At 50.8% G+C, this 17,543-nt stretch overlaps 1 long non-coding RNA gene across 1 annotated transcript; it reads left to right on the top strand.

Moving 5' to 3' along the window:
- Positions 1 to 1,066: 1,066 nt before the first annotated feature.
- LOC133353512 (uncharacterized) lies at positions 1,067 to 16,570 on the top strand. The gene is made up of 4 exons (XR_009756395.1): positions 1,067 to 2,150; positions 5,326 to 5,534; positions 13,584 to 13,662; positions 15,039 to 16,570. It is a non-coding gene; the product is annotated as an uncharacterized LOC133353512 (long non-coding RNA).
- The last annotated feature ends 973 nt before the right edge of the window (positions 16,571 to 17,543 follow it).

Below are 17,543 nucleotides of genomic sequence, written 5' to 3'. Positions count from 1 at the left end.
TGTGTGGTGTTAGTGCGTGTGTGTTCGTGTGTGGGTGTTCGTGTGTGGTGTTAGTGTGTGTGTGGTGTGTGTGTGTGGTGTGTGTGTTAGTGTGTGTGTGTGTCTGTGTGTGTGTGGTGTGTGTGTGTGTTAGTGTGTGTGTGTTAGTGTGGTGTGTGTGTGTGGTGTGTGGGTGTTCGTGGGTGCTTGCTCCGTGCGCTTGCTGTAGTTTGCAGCCGCAGCTCTGCCGAGGAGTGGCTTAGCTCAGGGGGCAGTGTCCCTCCCTCTCCCTCCCTCTCCCTCCCCCTCCCTCCCTCTCCCTCCTCCCCTCCCTCTCGCGCGACTTCACAGCACAGGTGTGTGTCCTCGACAGGTCTTTGATGTGCGCGCCAGGTATGTGGAACACACGCGGCATTCTGGCGGCTACAGCCCCCCGCCCCCACCCCTTGCCTTGCCTGCAACCTCAGCCGGGTGATGAGAGGGTTCAGGGCACTGTCAAAGCCTGCGTTTATTGCATTGCTTATCAGGCTGCTCTATCTGCAGTCATAAGCCTAACCTTGATATAAACGGGGTTGTGTTACATTTCCTTATGAAGAGGCCTCAATGAGAGATGTTGGCCCTTCGGCTAAAGTTTATTAAGATAAAGAAACATTAGCCGCGCTGGTAACCGCCGTTGCGGTGGGCATGAGAGTGGCGGTGACGATCACGATTCTGCCGCTGCTGCTGCTGCTCTAAACGCCGCCCTCCGTCTCAGCTCCATGGGACACACACCTCGGTGACGACGTGGACATTGCCAACAACAAACAACAACATGAGCACGCAGCGGAAAAGTTTACGATGGAGTAACGTGACATCATCCAAGACACACCCTTGCCATTGACCCTTTACTGCTGCTTTTGAAGGTTCGGTTTTATGAGCTGCCCTTGTTTTTCACCACCCCGCAGCAAAGTGTAAAGTTTAGCCAGGCGACGTTCGGGGCTCGATTCACGCCGCTAACTTGGCCGTCGTCATCATCATCATCGTCCCGCGACTTTGTGGCACACAAACGAGGAGAGAGGGGGCGAGGGGACAGAGAGAGGGGCTTGGATTTTGCAACCTCCGTACGGCCCCGTTGAATAAACACATCGACGATTTCATCACCAACCCTTAGTTTGGCGGAGGGATGTTAACTACCTCGCCTGGTATGCAGGAAGTTGTGGGTTCATGGGTGTGACCCTGACGACGCCTGCTGCTCTATATTTTGAGTTTGTTCGGTCTTGTCCCGTGGTCGCGTGTATTTGTCTCCGGCTCCTCCGATTTTTCCCCCTCCACATTTAGAAACAACTCAACGCGCATAGAGAGTATTTGGCTGCTGTCAATTTCCACACGACGACGATAAACCACTTCGGTGACGTATCACTTGTGATAGCCAGATCACTTCTGAAAAAGGGGAAATATAGGTCAGTGGGTCTTACCTGGTAAGATTTCAAAAAATGTTAAGTAAAGAAAACGGCAATTGAAGCAGCATCCATTCCTGATTATCTTAATTTAGCATTATCATCATGATCATCAGCCTCATTTATCAATCATGATTTATCAGTGTCATCATTACATGTATCTGTCATCGTCACTACCATCTTTTATGTATCAACATCTTCATGACAACTTTTTACCGTCTTTCACAAATCATTCATATCATCATCCAGCAGCAGCATCATCAAAAGCTGTCACTGTTGATCGATTTTGTTTTTTTTGCGGAATTTCAACGAAACGACGGGAAAAAAAAAATAACCCCACGCGACTCGGGGGCCTTGGTGCAGGCCGCTAGACGGAGGAGACGATGGCTCCCTTGCGTGCTGGCTTGTTTTTGTTTTTAGCCGAAACGTTTGATGTGTAGAACTAAAAACTAAAAACATCCCACGTGCGCTGAGTTTCCACAAACTCAGCCGTGGTTGCGGCACGGCGCAACGCGCGAGCGATAACTTTGTCTCAAAACTGACAACACGATTCAGAGAGCGAGCAAGCGGCCGCGGCACGCCGGCGTCACGGAGCGAGCCACAATGATGGGCTCGAGGGTGGCGGCCGGAACTTCTAATCAGCAAGCGGTGGTGCAGGTGACAACAGCGGGGACGCAGCGAGACACGGAGCGCCTGCTGCACAGTGATTGAGTGCCGGCTGTCTGGGATGTTGTGGTAGGTGCGGGCTGTGTGGGATGTTGTGGTAGGTGCGGGCTGTCTGGGATGTTGTGGTAGGTGCGGGCTGTGTGGAATGTTGTGGTAGGTGCGGGCTGTGTGGAATGTTGTGGTAGGTGCGGGCTGTGTGGAATGTTGTGGTAGGTGCGGGCTGTCTGGAATGTTGTGGTAGGTGCAGGCTGTGTGGGATGTTGTGGTAGGTGCGGGCTGTGTGGAATGTTGTGGTAGGTGCGGGCTGTGTGGAATGTTGTGGTAGGTGCGGGCTGTGTAGAATGTTGTGGTAGGTGCGGGCTGTGTGGAATGTTGTGGTAGGTGCGGGCTGTGTGGGATGTTGTGGTAGGTGCGGGCTGTGTGGAATGTTGTGGTAGGTGCGGGCTGTGTGGAATGTTGTGGTAGGTGCGGGCTGTGTGGAATGTTGTGGTAGGTGCGGGCTGTGTGGAATGTTGTGGTAGGTGCGGGCTGTGTGGAATGTTGTGGTAGGTGCGGGCTGTGTGGAATGTTGTGGTAGGTGCGGGCTGTGTGGAATGTTGTGGTAGGTGCAGGCTGTGTGGAATGTTGTGGTAGGTGCAGGCTGTGTGGAATGTTGTGGTAGGTGCGGGCTGTGTGGAATGTTGTGGTAGGTGCGGGCTGTGTGGAATGTTGTGGTAGGTGCGGGCTGTGTGGAATGTTGTGGTAGGTGCGGGCTGTGTGGAATGTTGTGGTAGGTGCGGGCTGTGTGGAATGTTGTGGTAGGTGCAGGCTGTGTGGAATGTTGTGGTAGGTGCGGGCTGTGTGGAATGTTGTGGTAGGTGCGGGCTGTGTGGGATGTTGTGGTAGGTGCAGGCTGTGTGGAATGTTGTGGTAGGTGCAGGCTGTGTGGGATGTTGTGGTAGGTGCGGGCTGTGTGGGATGTTGTGGTAGGTTCGGGCTGTGTGGGATGTTGTGGTAGGTGCAGGCTGTGTGGAATGTTGTGGTAGGTGCAGGCTGTGTGGAATGTTGTGGTAGGTGCGGGCTTTGTGGGATGTTGTGGTAGGTTCGGGCTGTGTGAGATGTTGTGGTAGGTGCAGGCTGTGTGGAATGTTGTGGTAGGTGCGTGCTGTGTGGAATGTTGTGGTAGGTGCGGGCTGTGTGGGATGTTGTGGTAGGTGCAGGCTGTGTGGAATGTTGTGGTAGGTGCGGGCTGTGTGGGATGTTGTGGTAGGTGCGTGCTGTGTGGAATGTTGTGGTAGGTGCAGGCTGTGTGGAATGTTGTGGTAGGTGCAGGCTGTGTGGAATGTTGTGGTAGGTGTGAGCTGTGTGGAATGTTGTGGTAGGTGCATGTTGTGTGGGATGTTGTGGTAGGTGTGGGCTGTGTGGAATGTTGTGGTAGGTGCGCGCTGTCTGGAATGTTGGGGTAGGTGCAGGCTGTCTGGAATGTTGTGGTAGGTGCGGGCTGTGTGGGATGTTGTGGTAGGTGCGGGCTGTGTGGAATGTTGTGGTAGGTGCGGGCTGTGTGGGATGTTGTGGTAGGTGCGGGCTGTGTGGGATGTTGTGGTAGGTGCAGGCTGTGTGGAATGTTGTGGTAGGTGCAGGCTGTGTGGAATGTTGTGGTAGGTGTGAGCTGTGTGGAATGTTGTGGTAGGTGCATGTTGTGTGGGATGTTGTGGTAGGTGTGGGCTGTGTGGAATGTTGTGGTAGGTGCGCGCTGTCTGGAATGTTGGGGTAGGTGCAGGCTGTCTGGAATGTTGTGGTAGGTGCGGGCTGTGTGGGATGTTGTGGTAGGTGCGGGCTGTGTGGGATGTTGTGGTAGGTGCGGGCTGTGTGGAATGTTGTGGTAGGTGCGTGCTGTGTGGGATGTTGTGGTAGGTGCGGGCTGTGTGGAATGTTGTGGTAGGTGCGCGCTGTGTGGAATGTTGTGGTAGGTGCGTGCTGTGTGGGATGTTGTGGTAGGTGCCGGCTGTGTGGAATGTTGTGGTAGGTGCGTGTTGTGTGGAATGTTGTGGTAGGTGCGTGCTGTGTGGGATGTTGTGGTAGGTGCGTGCTGTGTGGAATGTTGTGGTAGGTGCGGGCTGTCTGGAATGTTGTGGTAGGTGCGGGCTGTGTGGGATGTTGTGGTAGGTGCGGGCTGTGTGGAATGTTGGGGTAGGTGCGTGCTGTGTGGAATGTTGTGGTAGGTGCGTGCTGTGTGGGATGTTGTGGTAGGTGCGGGCTGTGTGGAATGTTGTGGTAGGTGCGTGTTGTGTGGAATGTTGTGGTAGGTGCGTGCTGTGTGGGATGTTGTGGTAGGTGCGTGCTGTGTGGAATGTTGTGGTAGGTGCGGGCTGTCTGGAATGTTGTGGTAGGTGCGCGCTGTGTGGAATGTTGTGGTAGGTGTGTGCTGTGTGGAATGTTGTGGTAGGTGCGCGCTGTGTGAGATGTTGTGGTAGGTGTGTGCTGTGTGGAATGTTGTGGTAGGTGCGGGCTGTCTGGAATGTTGTGGTAGGTGCGCGCTGTGTGGAATGTTGTGGTAGGTGTGTGCTGTGTGGAATGTTGTGGTAGGTGCGCGCTGTGTGAGATGTTGTGGTAGGTGCGCGCTGTGTGAGATGTTGTGGTAGGTGTGTGCTGTGTGGAATGTTGTGGTAGGTGCGTGTTGTGTGGGATGTTGTGGTAGGTGCGCGCTATGTGGAATGTTGTGGTAGGTGCAGGCTGTGTGGAATGTTGGGGTAGGTGCAGGCTGTCTGGGGATGATGTGGTAGGTGCGGGCTGCTTGGGAGCTCAAGGGTGGCACTATTTGGTAATTGGCCTACTCTTTCATGCTGGTCAAACGTCTTTGAAAAAGTGGGGATACAAAGACAAATGTCTCCCGTATAGCCTGAAAAGACTGGAGGGGCAAGTGCTGTTAGCGAGTAGCACCTATGAAGGCCGGCACGGCACACGAGGGGGTGGGTGGTCAGCATCACGCCCGGCCGCCTTCGTCTCTCCCCAGTGGCGATGTTTACTACACACCGCACCAGGTACTCATTTTAGGCTGAGTCAACCTAGGGGGAGTCCCAGGACCGGTTCAGATAATCGTCGTCATTGTCGGCCGTGAGCGGAGATCGAACTGGGGTCTGCTGGGTTCGTCAGCGCGGCGTGCTAACCGCTACTAAAACTTGCCTCCTATCGCCACGTCCGGCGTGCAGTCAACCATTGCCCCCCCCCCCCCTGCTACGACCACTGACGGTCGTCTTTGGTGTAGGCATCATCAGCAGGCGACCTGTTGGCGACGCGTCACCACCGGGCGGAGGTTGCGGTCACAACGAACGGGCATCTGGCCCGGCAAAAAATTCCCAAAACCGCCCGGACCACCACCGCACCAATTGGCACCAACAAAAGAAGGCGACGACTGCTGCCGCTGCTGCTGCCGCTGGCGCTGCGTACAATTTGTCATCCTTCTCAATGTCCGTGGTAGGTCGAGTGACGACGTCGCAAGAAACACCGTGGCGGCACGCGAGGTCGCGCCACCGGTGGTGCCTTCCTCGCACCAACACATCTGCCACTCAAAAGCGTCGTCGTCACACGCAAAACTCCGAAACTCGACGGCAGATGATACTACACGTGACGAGCATCGCAATGGTGCACGTGGATTAAAACGCGTAATTATGGGCTCAGAAAAAAACTCACGTTATTCGTCCTCGGGTAATTGACACGCTAATGATGTAATGAAGCTACGGGAATGTCTCCGTGTTGGGCACCTTTGGTGGATTTGCTTCGGTTGGCTGGGAACACTTCACACGCCCATAAACACGCAAATAGCCTCAAGGTGTGTCCCGCCTGTTTAATGGGGCATTTTTAATTAAAATACTTGAGATGAAATCAACCCTAAAACATTCCACATCTCAGAGCTCTCAACATAATATTGTAGGTGAAGGTAAAGGCGCATTGGTGCGATTGCTCTCTGATGCCACTTGGCAGATGGGTCTTCACTAGAGGGAGCTACAGAGAGCCCCTCGAGACGGTATTGGGCCTACTCCGCCATGCTGGCCGGACATATCCGGAGACGTGGGAGGACTCGTACTTTACCTCCACTGCATGCGACCTGTAGCATGACTGGTGAACCCATCGGCAAGATTTGGCCAGATTCTCTAGGCCAGATTCTCAAGGTCAGATTCTCAAGGTCAGATTCTCAAGGTCAGATTCTTAAGGTCAGATTCTTAAAGGCCAGATTCTCAAGGTCAGATTCTCAAGGTCAGATTCCCAAAGCGAGATGCTCAAGGCCAAACTGGATTTTCAGGACGTCTTGTTTCTACTGCAACATAATTTAACATGCATTTTTTGGTTTAGTTATAATATTGCATTCAAACCTTTTATTATAGAAAAATGCATTGAAGGGTGACTATATTGAATTACTTGATTTAGTGGTGCTGCATGAAGAAAACCCGGAATGCTGTTTTCCATGTGGCTCAGGTAATATCTGTCTTCCTCCATTAATAGTGAGCACAGCAAGAGCTGGGTAATAACGCGTAACCCGACACCCCTTCAAACCCGAACCCGCGTGGTCAGCGACGGACCACCCTGCAGCGCGCAATCACCAAGCGCAGGGCCCACGAAGGCGAAAGGTGCCCTGAGGGCGCCAGAGGCGGTCGTTTCCAGTGGCTTTTCGACAACCCTGGGCCAGCGCTCGAGGCCAATTACGATGGAAAAATGGAAGTGATGCAAAGTGTGTGGGGGGGGGGGGAGCCTCGTGCTTGCGAGTTCTGGCCACGTGGTGCGCGTGAACGTTCAAGCAGCGTGACGCCATCGACCCAGTTGGCCACGCGTGCCCCACCTGCAGTGCATGGCTCGCGCCTGGGGAGGTTTATACGGGACACGAGCGTATAGCGTGGTTATCGACGAGGCTCGATTATTGCAAACTCTCTCCTGTTAATGGGCGCCACGTTTGCGAGGTGTTAACTACCTCGCCCGGTATACAGGAGGTCGAGGGTTCGATCCTGACCGTGATGCCTGTTGTATATTTGGAGTTTGCGTGTCTCTCTCCCCGTGGGCCCTCCGGCTTTTCCCTCCACATTGAGAATCAATGTCACGCCTTGAAAGTATTTGGCTACTATACTTTTCCACGTGATGATAAGCCGCTTCGTTCAGCTATTATTTGTGGCGAGGTCACTTCTCAAGAGCTACATAGCTCAGTGGGCTTTACCTAGTATATATTACCTACGAAATCACCCAGAAATGTCTGTCCGTCCCGCGCGTGACGTCACTACACATGAGCCCCCCCCCCCCGCGTGACGTCACTCCACATGAGGCCCACCCCCCCGCGTGACGTCACTCCACATGAGGCCCACCCCCCTCATCAATATTCATGAGTGGGTGAATTTTTACACGAACGCAGAGGAAGTCGAGCTTAATTAAATAATTTATTAAGCAAAGTTGCTTCAAATGACATTTTTTTACAGGTGACGGAAAAAAATTTAGCTACACAGCACATTGCTTCGCACCCCTCCCCTCAATAATCTGGAGCGGGTTACGTCACTCCACATGCCGCACCCCTCCCCAATAACTATTAGCGGGTGACGTCACTCCACATGCCGCACCCCTCCCCAATAACCATTAGCGGGTGACATCACTCCACATGGGGCACCCCCCCCCCCCGCCATTAATAATCATGAGCTGAACAATTGTTCTATTCAATATTTCAGATTTATTGCAATATACACCCAACCTTGGACGAGTAAAAAAAGCTAGTGTTTAAATAGTTAACACCACTCTACGGGACGTCTGGCAAAAACCATGACCAAGCAGCAGCGTGCACAACACTCTTTGGCGCGCGTCGTGACGGACACCGCAAGATCCGACCGTGTCCGTCCGGTCGTCGCTGAGCTGCGTTGGCTTCCTGTTGCCGAACGAATACGTTGCGAGGTCGCGCTCATTACACGCAAAGTGCTTGCCAAAAATTCACCACGCTACCTCGCTGATCTGGCCACGGAGCATAAACCATCACTCAAATTACGGTCATTCTCGCAGCAGCGGCTTTTGGCTCGCCATCGAACAAAGACGGTGGTGGGTCACCGCGTCGCGATGCGCTTCTGCGGCCGTCTGGAATGCTCTTCTGTCTGCTATTAAGACACCGCTAGAACTATGCACTTTTAAATCATCTCGATTGAAAACGAATTTATTGGAAACTGCTTTTTGTATTTAGTTTGTTGTCCCTCCCCCACACCTCCGATGAGCACGGCTGGCTACGTACGATGCAAAAGAAGTTCAACGCGCATGACATTTAACCCACCGCACGAGACCTGCCTAGCGACTGTGGTGACCCCACTCACGCTGCTGGGTGGATAGAGGCGCTCGCGGATCGAAGGTGCGGGGGGGGGTGAAGGACAACAACCTAAACACAAAAATCAGTTCTAAAACATGCAATTGGATATACAGGACTTGTACTATACGTAAACATGTACTCGATTCGCCGATTGGCTGAGCTGATAACCATTGTGAGAGGAATTGTGCCGCCTCTTTCGCCAACGTCTAACAAGAAACACAACAACAGCGTTGCCGTGTCTGGCTCACAAGGCGAGGCTCGGGGAGTACGCAGGCTCCGTGGAATCCACCGACTAAGCGGCGACTTGGACTCGGGACCACGGCTGGACTACAGCACGAGGCTGCCTCTGAGCTGATTGCAAGCACGGTAGTGACCACTTTAACCCGGGACGCTTTGGCGAGCAATATTATCCATAATAGAGGTTTTACAAATCTGGTTGTCGCCTGATGATGCTGGTTGTAATTACTGGCTAGAAGTGGTACTCGAATTGTAAATGTTGTGGGTTTACTCTCCAACACACCGGTGTGCTGAACTAATAACGAATTGGCGCGTTTTGATTACGTGACAAACCTTACTAATCGGCTGTGTCGGGTGGTGGTGGGTTTAACGACACATTTATATTTGCACAATGTAACCCAAAAAAACCTGTATGATAAGAAAGTTAAAACGCTTAAAAAAAACGTGAAGACCGAAATATATTGTATACATATATAAAAATATCAATATCTACATGCTTAAATACATTATAGGCTCAATTTTAAAATATCTAAGACGGCAAATGTAATTTCCAAAATAATGTTGAGTATTATTTTTTTACTTTTATTCACTTTATTATTATTTTTCTATCTACGTGACTTTACCGAAAGAACCAAAGAAAATGTTTTGTTTCAAACAGTCGAGGAATCGGGACAGATATTAATAAAACAAAATTGGCCGGGATATTGTAAGTGTGGAGGTGTCACCTCGTACACACGGAAACTAAAACCATGCGACAGTTCGGGCTATACTTAACTACGATTTATTTACCAAGTAAGGCCCACTGAGCTACTATATAGCTAATAATGGGGGTTTTCCCCTTTTTTCTGGCAACAAAACTGAAACATTTTTACAAGGATTCATGTCTGCATTAATCACAATACTTGCAGTCAAAATGCCAACAAAAACACACTGATAATATATGCATTGTCCTTGAAACTGATTGGTCCACACCAAGGGACGTCTTTCTTTTGAGCCTCGACCCAATTGGTGCTAGACCAGAGGACGCCAAAAGGCGTACACAGCTCAAAGACAATGCTGCACTATCAAAGTAATGAGGGCTCGGGGTGAGCATCTGGTTGGCCACATTTTCAGAAAAAAGGGGAAAAACCCTCTAATTATATTTTGGTACTGGCAAAGGAGGTCTAATGATACTATATAGCTCTTTTTCAGAAGCGCCCTTGCTATCACAAATGATAACTCAACGAAGTGGGCCCATCATCGTGTGGAAATTTATAGCGGCAGGCAACTACTCTGGACGTGTGACGTTGATTCTAAATGTGGACGGTCAAAACCGAATGACCCCGGAGAAAAATCCAAGCGACCACGGGGGGGAGAGACAGAGAAAGGGACATGGAACCCACGCACGACCTCCTGGATGGCAGGCGAGGCTGTTAAGATTTCACCACCATCTCGCGTCGTGTCACACGTGGGGAGAAGACAACGATGCGGCCTTCGTCGACATTAAAGGGGGCGGCTCTCAGTAGTTGTGGCACCGTGGGCCTGGCCATGGCCACACCGCATCTGGTGTGCGTGCTGCCACGCAATGCTGAGACGAGTCGGCGGCGGGCACCTCCTGGCGCGTTAGGCCCAGCACCAGGGAGGGCCGTGACGGTAAAAGAGGCTCCAGAGAAGAGAGGCCTCTCCCCCAAGGGCACGTCCCCTTTATACACGCCGATGGGTGCCCACATTTTCATAAAAAACGAAAAGCAGATTTTAACACCGAGTCCCCCGGATCGACGTCAGAGTTTCTGAGAATGCAGCAAAAATAATTTTACACTCGCAGTGAATTGTTTTATAAACCCTGCCATGAGAGAGAGAGAAATGCACATTTGTTTCTTGTTACCGGGACAAAATCAAATGTTATTTTTGCTAAAAATGAATATATTGTGTGTGTGTAAAGTAAGACGATTCTTTAATTAGAAGGCAAAGGATGCGTCGTGATTTTTTTTTAAGCTTACATTTTGTTTATGCATTATGTTGGACTTCTTTCGCACCATACGTAGCCAGCCGTGTTAATCGGAGGTGTCGTATTGAGTCCATGTGCGGTGTTGATTCTATGGTTAGTCATAGTCTATGGGCAGTGCTCAGTCTATGGCTAGTTTTGAGTGCATGGGTAGTGTTAGTCTATGTAGGCAACCGTGCTAATCGGAGCCATGCTCCCCCCCCCTCATGGTTTGCTGCTGCTGCCTCTGTGTAGAGGGATGATTTCTGCAAACTAGGAACGCGGTGTATTTTATCCCCGATTTCAGCTGCCATCTGGACACAACGTGTGACTGACTGCCTCTCTCTGGCACTGCCGCTTCACTCGAATCAGTTTTCTCGTTTTTACCACGTGAGCTGCAGCAGCCAGTGACGGATTGGGACTAAAAATAACTAAATCGGCCCGGGCATTTTGTAAACACACCGGCCCCAATTCGGGATATGGGCAATTATTGTTGTTGTGCGATGACCAACTGTCTAGTATAGCAGCAGCTGGATGTTGCGTCGCGACGTACCGTGCAGTTAGCGTGGTTTTTCCGTGCGATCTCATGGGCCCAAGAACACGTATGGGCCGGTGAGGGAGAAGCCATTGGGGCTGCTGGATACTATGGGGACTTAATGTCGGCGGAGAGAGCGTGAATACGCAATGAAGCGTGCACTTTAGAGGTCAGTTCAACACGTAGTAGGCTCTCGCGACCAATATCATCCATAATATAGGTGTTTTGGGTTAGAACGCGTAACTATAAATGTGTCATGAAACCGGCCACCACCCGACACAGCCAATTACTAAGGTTTGTCACGTAAACAGAACGTGCCAAATCGTTGCTAGTGTACAGCACACTAGTGTGTTGGAGTGCAAATCCACAACATTTACAATGTGAGTACGACGTTTCGCCAGCAATTACAACTAGCATCATCAGGCGGACAGTCAATAAAATATTTGAACTACATTTTTGTAATTTTATATATATATCTATAATTCGCCTACTCTGATCACATTTTAAATCTCCCCACACAGGGGGCCTCCACCGGCACTCGGAATGGACTGGCCCCAACGGGGCGTTTACCCGTGGCAGCGCCACATTTGTTGAGCTGATGTGCTTATTATGTATTTCACCAGGGAAGGCCCCACTGAGCTATGTAGTTCTTTTTGAGAAGTGACCTGGACACAAGCGGTAGCTCAACGAAGTGGCTTTATCGTGTGGGAATTTATAGCCGCCAAATACTTTAAACGCGATGTTGATTCTAAATGTGGAGGGAAAGACCGGAGGACCCGGAGACAAATCCACGGGACCTTCGGGGAGAGAGAGATGCAAACTCCAAATATACAGCAGCAGGCGATGCCTTTATAACTACTGTGAGTGAGCTGATTCTTGTTTGAGGGTGACAGCAGCCTGGCAGTGGGCTCACCGGGCCGTCGCCTTCACACGCCGTTTGGTTCCAACGGAACAAGATTTCTCTTTCAGCTCAGAACGTGAATGAGACAATATCCTCCAAAGTAGAGTGAGCAATAGCACCGCTGAGTGGATTAAGAAGCCTTTGTGAGTGGCACTCGTTTAAAAAAGCTCCGTGGTTTGTGCCGGCATTGCTTGGTTAATTATCGTAATTTATTTAGGTAGCTGTGTCAGGGTATAAATAAAAGTTAGACATTTTAATTGCCAAAAAACAGGAGTGAAACGTGTTGCGTTCACCTCGGGGAATAAATACTTCTTTGGTAACGTGAATAAGAGATTGTGACCAAAGCAAGGACGTAAAAAAACAGGACACCGAGAATTTCAACTGATAGTTTGTCAATATTTTTGGAAAACTTTCTTTCATCAGGATCCGAGTTCATTGTACTCTAGATGAGGCTTGGTAATCTGCGACAAACCAAACATCACGTTCCACTTCGTGACATATTACAACCATGTGGGATCGATCCCGACCCTGATGCCTGCTGGATATTTGGAGTTTGCGTGTCTCTCTCTCCGTGGTCGCATGGATTTATCTCCGGGTCCTCTGATTTTTCCGTCCACATTTAGAATCAACATCACGTGTTTAGAGTATTTGGCTGACATACATTTCCTATAATTTATGGCCAGGTCGCTTCTGAACAAGAGCTATATAACTTAGTGGGCCTTCATCTTCTTGGTTCTTTCGGTAAAGTCACGTAGAATAGAAATAATAAAATAATAAAAATAAAACATAATAAAATAATTCTCACGACGTTTCGGCCACAACGCAAGCAGCCGTCCTCAGGTGAAAAACAGGTCTGTCGAGAAGACAGAGTCTAAATTATTATTTCCATTCCACGTGACTTTACCGAAAGAACCAAGAAGATGAATCCCTGCAGTCACGAAAGCTTTAAATCGAAATTTAGTGGGCCTTACCTGGTAAAATAAAAAATAGTTATAGAAATGTAAAGTAGGCAAATCTGAAATGCCATACGTCGACAGTGCCACGAGCAAGAGGCTGAGCTGTCCACACCGTGACGGGCTCGCTGCTATCGGCGGCACGAGACTCTGTGGGTGGCTGGAGGGCCGCGCCGTAGCGACAGGCTCGTCTGCTGTTAGCCGTGGCTCTGGAACGCCGGTGTATCGGTCGCGTCGTGGCCTGTTGTGCCGTGCGCCAGCTGGGTGGAACAACGTGCGTTCATCATCTGCCTCGCGTAGCGGTGGCCAATTTTTCCTAGCTCCCTTGCTCTCTCCCTGTCTCTCCCTCTCTCCCCTGCCACCTGGCCACCCAACACATGGTTGATAGTCGGGAAGAAGTTGAGAAACTGACAGCAAAACTCTAGGGTGCCTCTGCTTGGGTGGGGGGGGGGGGTTTCATGCCGCCCGGTGTCCCCACGCGTTCGGTCAGAGACAGAACTTTGCACTCTCATTTCATTCAGAAGGTCGCGGTGGTGTTTGCGAAATCCGCACGCGGTAATTGCTTTGTTACAATCTACCGATTAATATATTTTGCGTCCTTTGTTTCGCCAGACTTGAAGGGGCCCGAGTTCCAAAGTGAGGCGCGGGTTTCCGAAAGAGACCGAGAGTTGGCGTGACACAGGGCAACGGGGTACGAAATCACGGTCAAGGCCTTTTTGTTCCCACCCACACAAAACAAAAGAGATTCAAATTGGCCACTGTCGCTTTTCTACATTTTTTATAGATATTTTTTTAAAGAATAAAAAAGTAATGTGCACGTGACACGAAAGTAAACACCAACGGAGCCCGGCTTTTATTTCGCCGGCAATTATCCCCCGTTGCAGTTCTTGGTGCCAATTAGGCTACGGCATCATTCACCGTGTCCTGCAGCTGTGATAAGGACACAATAACGACATTTGTACTCTAAATGTAAATGTTGTGGTGGGTTCACTCTCCAACACACCGGTGTGCTGAAATAGCAACGAATCGGCACGTTCTGTTTACGTGACAAACCTTACTAATCGGCTGTGTCGGGTGGCGGTGGCGGGTTTAACGACGCATTTATATTTACGCGATCTAACCCAAAGAAACCTCTATTATGGATAATGACATTTGTAGCTCTTTTGCATTCAACCTACTTCCTCGCTCGTTAGCAGCAGCCCACCACAATGCTTCATCGCCACCATAGTCGTCGTCGCCATCTCCACCATCATCAACTGATCAAATAAATACGCAGTATTCAATGTTGATAATAGTCTTTAGTAAAAACAATAACAACAACAACAAGCATTTGAGAATTTGCCACAACCACATCTGCTGATGCCCATTCACCATGCCAGGGCGCATCACGGCGGCGAGACCGCTCACGGCGTCGTAGCCGCGGAACAGAAAAAAGGGGATTCAGGAGGTGGGGGGGGGTTGGTGATGGTGTAGGGGGGGGTGGTGGTGGTGGTTGGTTTTAGGCCACAAGACTACAAAGCTAAAAGAGCTGCAATGGAAATTTCTCTCGGCGAAAAAAAAAGAGGCAACGGCAGCGGCAAGAAGGACGGCCGAACAAAAAATAAAAAGACTTGAAGGAGCAGCTGCCCCCTTTTCTAGCACATATTCGCCACATTTAGCGGTTTCGCCATATGCTTACTGGATTATCGCTGCATACTTTGTGGATGCACAGCAGGGGAGGCCCTCTCATGCTTCCCGGCAAAGCTGGGATCTGCCCATACGAAGAATGCCCCCTCCATTCTCCCTGTCATATGTAATTGAAAGCACATTTGTGTTGGCCTTAAAAAAAAAAACATCAAAATCACCGATAAAGCCTTCTCTCTCCTCTTCCCTTATTTTTATGGCCGTAAGAATTTTTCGAGATTTAGAAAAATCCGAGATTTCTTTTTTTTCCGCGCCTTTTGTGAATTAATTTTTTTATCAGTGACTCCGTGTTGGCGAGTTCTGCGTACCGCGATGAGGTTTTGCTCGTGCGTGATTTAAAAAACCGGGCATCATCTTTCTTTCACCCCTCCCCCCCCCCGCCAGCCGTTTTGACCGTGAGGACCGATTTCACACGGCAGCAAGCGCCCGCCATCACCACCGCCATCACCACCGCCATCACCACCGCCATCACCACCGCCATCTCCGCCGCAACCACCGCCACCACCGTCGCCACCGCCGCTTCCGCCGCCATCTTAAATGCAGTTGGGGCCTCTGGTTTCACAAAAGCCCTTTGGACGCCTATGCGGCGGTCGCTGCCATGGCGAAGTTTTCCGTGGCGCCCCCCCGCCGCCCGCCGCCCACCGTCCGTCCGTCCGTCGACCAACGTCGAAATGAAAATAAAAATCGCCGAGTACCTGGAGTCCCGCGTCCGACGTCGCCGATCGGCGCGCAAATCCAGCGAAAGCGGGAATCTTCCGGATGGCGCAGATAAAGCTGCGGCGATGTTCCAACGTAAAAAAATTCCATGACCCAGCATGCTCGTCTTCTCGGCTTAATGTCATACGACCCCCTGTTTCTCCACTCTGTTTGCCCTAAATGGATTTTTTTCTCCTTCTCCTCTTCTTCTTCTTCCCCCCTTTGCGACGCGTCCACCGCGGTGGGGCTTCGGCCGCTCGCTTCGTGCCGCCTCGCCGTTTTTCGGCCGCGTTTTGCGCGCCCTCCGCCATGATTTTCCGCTCGCGGGCTCGGATCCTCTTCTGCCGTGCTGCCGCCGCCGCCGCCGCCTCCGCGTTTGGCCGAGTGATGCGCACCGTCACCGTCGTGTGTCCGAACGCCGCGCAGCATCCCTCACCTGCGATTGGTTGTGGCGCAAGGCATCATGGGAGCTCCACGGTCGCCGTGGAAACCGGTCCTCCATCTTCTCCCTGGTCGCCACGGCACCATCGTTCACCAGCCTCCTCAGTTTAGGGGGGGGGGGCAGGGAAGCGGTTGCGGCACTCTGGACGCTGGGCTGGCGTGCTCGCTACGCCAAATCCAGGACGCTGAGAAATTCAAAAATAAGATGAAAGAGAAGCGAAGCCCCACGGGGGTGTCTCCTCCTCCACCCCCCCGCCCCCTTTTCGTTCAAAGGCGGCCGAACGTTCCGTACACAAACGTGTGAAATTGCGATTGGAAGCGAGTGCGGCCACCTGTGCCCCCCGAACCTCCTCCCCGCGTGATTATTTGTAAAGAAATATATAAAAAATATTGACAGTGCGCGTTGTGATGGCGCAACAGCGCGTACATTTCTACGTCGCCGATTTTAACACTCGCTCGTGCAACGCAGCAATAACAACAACGACGACAACAACAACAACAACAACACGGCGGTCGTGAGGATTGCCAGTGCGCATCGTTTTCATCGTTAGCACCGATTCTCAAAATACTAAAACGCGCGGCAGACTCCACTCTTCCAGCCACGTCCACTCCTGCCCAGGGCTCCGTGGAAGGGATATTCCCCTGAAGTGTTCGCGTACGTTTCGGTTTTTTTGTTCTCGGTCACGAGGGGCGTGTGAATGACCGAGGTGGTGAGTTCATCGTTTTGCTGATCATCATCATCATATTCTCTCCTCGTACAGGAGCAGCGATGCAAGACAGACACGAATTTTGGCAGGGACAGCCAGAATAAAAAAATAACATCTTGTTGTTTTTTTGGCGGGGGGGGGGGGGGGGGGGGTTTCCCCTGCCACATGTTTCTAAATTATTGCACTAAAATACACAAAGAATACAAATTGATGTCTGTTTCACTTCTACGAGTGGCTTTACTAGCGTGTGTGAGCGTGTGTGAGCGTGTGTGAGCGTGTATGAGCGTGTGTGAGCGTGTGCTCGTAAAGCCCTCCAGTGTGCTAGGGCGCCACGGCGGCGAGATGTTAACTACCTCGCCTGGTATGCAGGAAGTCGTGGGTTCGATCCCGGCCTTGACGCCTGCTGCTGTATATTTGGAATTTGCATGTCTCTCTCTCTCCCCGTGGTCGCGTAGATTTTGTCTCCGGATCCTGCAGTATGCCCTACACATTTGTCATAATCAACGTGCGTTTAAGGGTATTTGGCTGCTATACATTTCCGCTTGAGCTATCGTTTGTGGCCAGGTCGCATTTGAAAGAGAGCTACATCGCTCAGTGGTGACTTACCCGGTAAAATATATATTAAGGAATTGCGGTCGCGTGGTTTTTTCTCCGGGTCCTCCGGTTTTTCCCTCCACATTTATAATCAAAATCATGTTTTTAGAGTATTTGGCTGCAATACATGTCCAGATGATAAGCCACTTTCGTTGAACTATAATTTGTGGCCAGGCCGCTTCTGAAAAAAGCTACATAAATATAGTAAAAGAAATATAGATAAAAAAAAATTCGAATATCTCCAAATTTAGCCCGAAAAAAAAAGTACGGAGTGGAGGTTGAGGTGGCGTCGGGGGGTGGCCAAGACCAGGTAACAAAAACGATTTCAGGACCAATAATAGTGTTGCAAGGCCCAGGAATGAAGTCCTGGATTGTGGTTTGTTGCATTAAACGGCGCTTACAAAAAACAAGTGTTGACTCGCTACAATTCACCACCGCCTTCGTAATATTA

Source organism: Lethenteron reissneri, chromosome 44 (assembly GCF_015708825.2).
Source record: "Lethenteron reissneri isolate LAM-NWPU_2019-01 chromosome 44, ASM1570882v1, whole genome shotgun sequence".
NCBI classification, from domain to species: Eukaryota; Metazoa; Chordata; class Hyperoartia; order Petromyzontiformes; family Petromyzontidae; genus Lethenteron; species Lethenteron reissneri.
The sequence above is the reverse complement of the archived record's forward strand: the minus strand, read 5'-3'. Positions and strand labels throughout refer to the sequence as shown.